Genomic DNA, 6,959 nt, shown 5'->3' on the forward strand with positions numbered 1-6,959 from the left:
ATATAAATATTAATGATGAAAATAATTTCAGCTTAATATATATGAGGAAAGCATATTCAAAGAAAAATAGCTTTAAACTGACTATTTTTTGGAAGACACAGTTCAGTTCAATACTCACAAGACTGGACCTTGTGTACAAGGAGACCTGAGTTAAAAATCCACACTTAACTTTCCAGTAACTTCACTTGACTTCAAAGAGTAATATAGATCATTTTAGTTCTAGGCAATGATATGTCTTGAAATGTCTGACACCTAACACTCTTAGCTGGACCCAGACCCAGGTCACATGCTCAGAGTTCAATAATACTGTGAAACTCCTGTAGTGCCCCACATTAGGCAACCAGCCTGACTTGCTGTGGAGCCTGGCACTGGAACTGACATTCCGTTGAAACAAGCAGTAGAAAATTAAACTCTAAAAAGAACTGGAAACCAGCTACTGACAATTAGTTAAAACATATACAAGAATTGCAACATTATAAAATAAAAAAGAGAAAACTTGGAAGAAGAACCTAACATTGACCTCAGTTACAAACTCCTTAAAGCAGGATGCTTGGGAGCATGTTTTGTTGTGTGGGTTGAAAGCTTCTAACGTGTGGGGCACACATCTATCTTACGGATTGCTTCAGATGAGGCTCTTCCTTGTTCCAGGTTTGTACTACATAGAAGACCGTGGGGCATCACCCACTCTTTATAGCCCAGAACCTGTTTCAAAGGTCTTCCACCCACCCAGCCTGAAGTCCTTGGCCACACCCATGAAAGACTGCAGAGCAGCTTCAACATCCAGATGGGTACTGCTACAGTAAGGGCTTATGCAGGATTCCCACACCATCTTTCTCCTAGACAGAGGCATATGCTGCTGAGAGAAGGTGATGGGTTGGTCTCTAGAAATATAATCTGCATATTTACCAGTAAACATCCCACATTTGCTTCCATTTAGCTGCCGAGGAGTCTCCTCTGCTGTCATGCTGTATTGATTCCACTTCAAAGGGTTCAGACCCACATTCCTTCTTGATTTGCTCTTATTCTGAAGACACTGGAAAATCATTTGAAGGATGTCAGGTCCTTTCTGTCCCATTGAATCCAGGTAGACAATACTATTCTTCTGCAGATCTATCATACCATTCTCCAGTGAGCATTCAGGTGAGTAGGCACCAGAATAAGTTCCTTTGCAAAGAGGTTGACTGCCTGGGTCCATTTTTTGACTGACCTGTAGTCTCCACACTTTAATTTTGTATAAAAGAAGGTATCTTTTATCCATACAGGATGACCTTGAGTTTGATTTCTTTCCATGAGATTCATGTAAGAATTGATGACTTTGTCACTGAACCATTGGGTGCCCTTTAGTGTCTGCCTGTCTCCTTGAATCATTTGCAGTTGAAAGCAGAACTTAAGAACTTGTGGCCCTGGGCCTAGCTAAATTCTGATTTTCTTTTCCATGTTTGCTGTGACATCAGGGTTGAGGTCTAGTCCTCTGCCCTGCTCTTGGTCTGCAAGAGCCTTTTCCTTGACCTCAGGTATTGAAGTGCTGTTGATGCTACCACTGATGATAGTGTGTGCTCAGATTTGGGACGGGGCTTCTCCAGAAAGTCAGGCTGGAGGTGGTGTCTCTCCCCTACTTTTGTGTGTTGTTGTTGTTGTTGTTGTTTTAATGTTCATTCCCAATCTCTTGGGTTTCAAACTGTTTCTCCTCTGAACATCTCCTTACTTTTGGCTGGTAAGTGTTTGGCTCTCGTGACAACATGGGCAGTTGGTTTTGACTGGGGCTGAGTTGCATCAATTCATCTGCCATTCCACACAGCCTTTCGTGTTCTAACATACAGGTTTATAATCCCTTTAAATAGGTTTGTAATCACTTATAGCTATAAGCTTTCTCTCCTCTTAAAACTCTTTGTGTTGTACCCTATGGGCTCTGGTATGCTGTGTATTCATTTTCATTTGATCCAAGAAGTAGTAAAATTTCTTTCCTGATTTCTCTAATGACTCATTCATCATTCAATAATGTATTCCTCACTCTCCATGGGTCCATGAATATACTATAGCTTCTGTCATATTGATTTCTTGCTTTATTCCTCTGTGATCAAATAAGAATACATGAAATTATTTCAAATCCCTTATATTTTGCTAAGATTTGCTTTATGTCCTCCAGTATGATTTATTTTAGAGGCAGTTCTATGGGCTACTTAATTATGCAATATTAAGTCCACTTAATCTTTAATGCCACTTAACTTTGGTGGTTCTTGGTTGATGCTCTACTATTGATGAGTGTAAGCATTGCAGGCACCCACTATTACTGTGTTGAGCCCAGTCTCTGTCTTTTCATACAGTAGTATTTGATTCGTGGAACTGGGTGTACCCATGTTTGGTGTCTATGTGTTTAGAATTATAATGCCCTCTTGATGGATATCACAATAATTAATCAATATAAAATGACTCAGCATATCTCTTGTGATTTTGATTTGAAGTCTACTTTGTCAGAAGTTGTCATTGCCATGCTTGCTTTCTATCTCCATCAGCCTTGAGTATCAGTTTTCATCTTTTCACACTAAGGCTGTGCTTTTTTTGTTTTTGATTTTCCATGAAATCCATGTATAGTATGTTTTAATTCAAGCTGCTAGTTTTCACTGATGAATTGAGAACATTCATAGTAATTATTGAAAGGTACATATTCAATCATTGTTCTGAGGGGTTGGTAGTTTTTTTCTCCTGAACTAGTGCAGTTTATTTGTTCCTGAGGCTTCTTGGTTGAATCAGTCTCTTCTGTGTATAGAATCCAGGTTGGCAGTTACTGCTTTTTAGATCTTGAAGGACATCACTCCATGTTCTCCTTGCCTTTTCAGTTTCCGTTGAGAAAAATATGCTTTTATTCTGACAGCTCTGCTTTTATGTGTGACTTGGTGTTTCTTTACCTTTCAATATGTTCCCTTTGTTCTGTATATTTAGTGTTTATCTATAATATGCTGTGGGGAAGTTCTCTTCCTACCATGCCTGTTTGGAGTTCTGCATGCTTCTATACCTATTTTCTTTGTCCTTAGCATAAAATTCTTCTTCATTTATGCCCATAACTCATGTTATTTGATCTTTCATAGTGTCCAGAGATAGCCTATGTTCTATTTGTACTTTCTTATTAGCTTATCTTTGTCATCTGAATGTTTTAAGTCACTTGTCTCCCTGCCCCCGCCTCCCCCACTCTGGGTCCTGATGTCATGTTCTCCTTTGATCTGTCTGTCTTATTGCTGAGGCCTTCCACTCTTTATTTCTATTGTTTGATTTACTGAACTTCTGATTTCCAATATTTCATGTCTTTTCATATTTCTCTGTTTTAAATTGTACTTTCATATCCTGTGCTAACTTCCTTATTTTGTTAGCTGTTTGCTTGTGCTCTCTTTGAATTCACTTAGGAGTTGATCTGTGTACTGTGTACTCTTTGATTTGTTTGAACATTTTTGTAAACAGTATTAAATTCTTATCTGAGACTTCATCTAACTTATTCATGGTGGGAGCCATTACTGTGAGATTACTAACTAATGGTGCTTTGGCTTTTTCCAATTTTATATTTGCAATTTCACATCTGAGATTAGATCAGTGCCTTAATTTTTTAATCACTCTGTTTCTGTCAATGGCAATATTTACAGCCTTCAGTTGGGACTAGGTTGTGGTAAGGCTGAGGTACCATTTTCTTCTCTGGATTGGAGTTACAGCTCAGTGGAGATAATGCAGTCAACCCTGAGATCTAGCTCTAGTACTATCCTGAGAGCAAAATACTGTTTTCCAAAACAATTACTATAAAAGATCAGGTCCAAAATACAGTAATGCTTCACTAAAAAGCAAGCTCCCTTCACTTCTAATAGCTTTAGGAAGTAAAGGAACATTGGTTGTACAGTGTTAACTAAGAGTACAAATGTGTAGTGTAGGAAGACTAACAGACAGTCTTAGAATGATAGAGAAAAATAAAGGGGAAAAGTAAACAGAAGAAAGAACAAATGGGGGCAATGGGGTAGATAGAGTTAAAGGGAAACAAAACAGAAAAAAGTGAAGGCATGCAATCAGACAAACTGAACGTTCTCAGCTCTCAGGAGGTTGAGTCAAGGGTACCACCACTCAAACCAGGCCAGTTGATATTCTTTGGGAAAATCTATTTTTAAAAATAAGGGAGTCAGGAGAGAGAGAGAGAGAGAGAGAGAGAGAGAGAGAGAGAGAGAGAGAATTGAATTCAGTTACATTTTTAAAATTTAATTTTATATTTTTATTATTAATTATTTTATTTATTTACATTCCAAATGTTTCCCTTTTCCTGGTCCCTTCTTCCATTCTCAATGCATGGTTTATTAAATGAGCCATCCCCCAGGTTCCTTCTAGGGACTCTTTTACTGACCCAGTTATGAATGCTATTCATGCCTCCTTTCAGAGGGGCAGCGATGCTTGTGTGGATCCGTCACAAGTTGGAACGTAAATGCTGGCTGTGCTACTGTGTGATCCTTGGTAAATGGGTATACACACAGAATTGTGTCGGCGTTCCACTGCACACTGTGCCTAGAATCAGAGATCAGATTTCTGCCATCTGGTTCTAATTCAGTTTCTCCCCTGCTGGCTAGAGGTATTCCGAAGGCTGGATTTTAGCATATAGTCCAGTGCTCCATATAAAAACTATTTGCTGCAGCTTCCCAGAGTGTGCCGTTCAGAGAGGGTTTAGGATCACTCTCAGCTGACTCAGAGGGAGGTCTGTTACATGGCTTCTTGCCAGCACCGTGGTTGACTGTCTCTCCTCCCACTGCTGGTGCATTGCCATGCATAAGTTTTGTCCCCTTCCTGTCTCTTTTTCTGCTCTTTAAATTGCCTGTTACTGAGATCCATTTCGGATCCTGTCTAGCTGTCTCACTCCTTCTCACGGAGAAGGAGCTTCACAAGAAACACCAACCAGCTCCTCTGGGAGCCGCCCTGACTTTTTCTCCCATTCAACTGCGGTTTCTTATTGTAATTTGTTAGTAACACTAGAGGTTCAGCCATCGCCCATCTCTTATAATAATAGCAGTTAGGAGTCCTGGCTGCTCTTCCACAGGACCCAGTTGAATTCCAGGCACCCGCATGGCAGCTCATAACGGTTTATAACTCCAGTTCCAGGGGATCATATGCCTTCTTCTGACCTCCACAGGCAAGCAGGCACACATGTGATATACAAGCGAAACACTCATACATATAAAATTGCAATAGAAATTAAAAAGTGATAGCTATTATTTAACATGATTTGTTTACCAGAGATTTTAGCAAAACCATGTGCCCTGATTAGGTTTTTGTTAACATTTGACACAAGCTAGAATTATCTGGGAAGAAGAAGAGAAACCTCAACTGAGAAATGTTCATAAGATCACCTGTGGGCAAGTCTGTAAGGAATGTTCTTGATGAATGTCTGATGTGAAAGGACTCAGCCCAGTGTGGACAGTGCTACCTCTGGGCTAGTGGCCTGATGGTTTAAGAAAGAGAGCTTAGCAAGCCATGAAGGAGCAAGCCAATAAGCAGCAGTTCTTTGTGGTCTCTGTTTCAGCTCCTGTTTCGTGGTTCCTGACTTGCTTGGCTTCTTGCCTGCATGCCTTAGCGATGGGCTGTGGTGGGGACTCATAAGCCAAATGAATTGTTTTATCCCTAAGTTACTTTTGGTCATGATTGTTTTAATCACAGCAATAGTAAAGTAAATGAAGACACCATGCCTTGATGGTATCCTCTATTTTCTTCATCAACTATCGTTTCAAGAAACCAGGTCTTTTATATTTTTAATTTCCTATCATGTTTATTTCTACCCTGATCTTTATTATATCTTTTCTTTCTTTCCTTCTACTAATATAGTCATGTTTTATATTATTTTATAGTTCTTTGAAGTACTACAATAAGTCGCTTATTTAAGACCTCATTTACCCCCATAAAGTCATGGTATGTAGCCTAAGCTGGCCTTGTACTCATGATCTCCTGCCTCAGCCCCTAGGATTGAAATTAAAAGTATTCTGCACCATTCCCAATTCTTTTAATTACTTTTCTTGTTGCTATATAAAAATACCTAATAACTGCAACTTGAGGGACAGAAGGTTTATCTTGGCTTTTGGTTTGTAATTATGGCTTGCTACAGTGTTTACAAAGCCATGCTGCTGGGCTCACAAGGCTACAGTTCACGTTGCATCTACAGTCAAACAGAAAGATGATGCAGGTGCTAGCTTGTTTTCTCCTCTTCATTCAGTGCTGCCCACTCATCGATTGTATGGCCTATCCACATTCAGGATGGTCTTCCTTCTTAAGTCAAAGCTGCCAGAGACACCCTCATAAATATATCCAGAAGAGTAGTTCCATGGAGATTTTAAATCTTGTCAAGTTGATAGTGAAAATTAGCCATTATACCAACAGTCTTGCTAGATTTTTGATATAGTTATTAGTTGTTATAAACTTCCCTGTTATTAATGTTTTGTTTATGACAAAGCTTTTTGTTATGCTGTGTTTCTGTTCCTATTTGTTTTGAGAAATGTCTTAATTACCTTACTTGGTCTGTTAATTGCTCATAGGTTGTTAATTGCTCATAGATTGTTAATTTCCAAGGTTTTCCTTATTATGGATTTCTAGTTTTATTTCACCATAGCTTGTTTGTAGCCCACATGATCTGTCCTGGAGAATGCCCTATATGTTGTTCAGGGGAATGTGTACTCTGCCGCTGTTGAGGGAGAGATCTGTAGAGGATTGTTGGGTCTGCCTGTGGCACAATTAACTACCATTTGTTAATTTTTCAGCCTGGATGATCTGTTCACTGAAAGTAAGTTAAGTCACTACTATTATATATTGGACTCTAAGTCTGTCCTTAGTCTTTGTTTCATATATTTGAATGTTTTGATAGCAAATACATATCATAACAAACATTGTAAAAGAAGAAGGAAAGAATCCTAGAAAAGAAGTTATCATATGGCTATAGGAAGACCTTAACGATT

At 39.0% G+C, this 6,959-nt stretch overlaps 1 pseudogene; it reads right to left on the reverse strand.

Annotated features, from left to right (window-relative positions):
* Positions 1-688: 688 nt before the first annotated feature.
* Positions 689-5,004, reverse strand: LOC117708738 (sentrin-specific protease 2 pseudogene; annotated as a pseudogene).
* Between the last annotated feature and the right edge of the window lie 1,955 nt (positions 5,005-6,959).

The sequence above is a fragment of the Arvicanthis niloticus genome, chromosome 5 (assembly GCF_011762505.2).
Source record: "Arvicanthis niloticus isolate mArvNil1 chromosome 5, mArvNil1.pat.X, whole genome shotgun sequence".
Lineage (NCBI taxonomy): Eukaryota > Metazoa > Chordata > Mammalia > Rodentia > Muridae > Arvicanthis > Arvicanthis niloticus.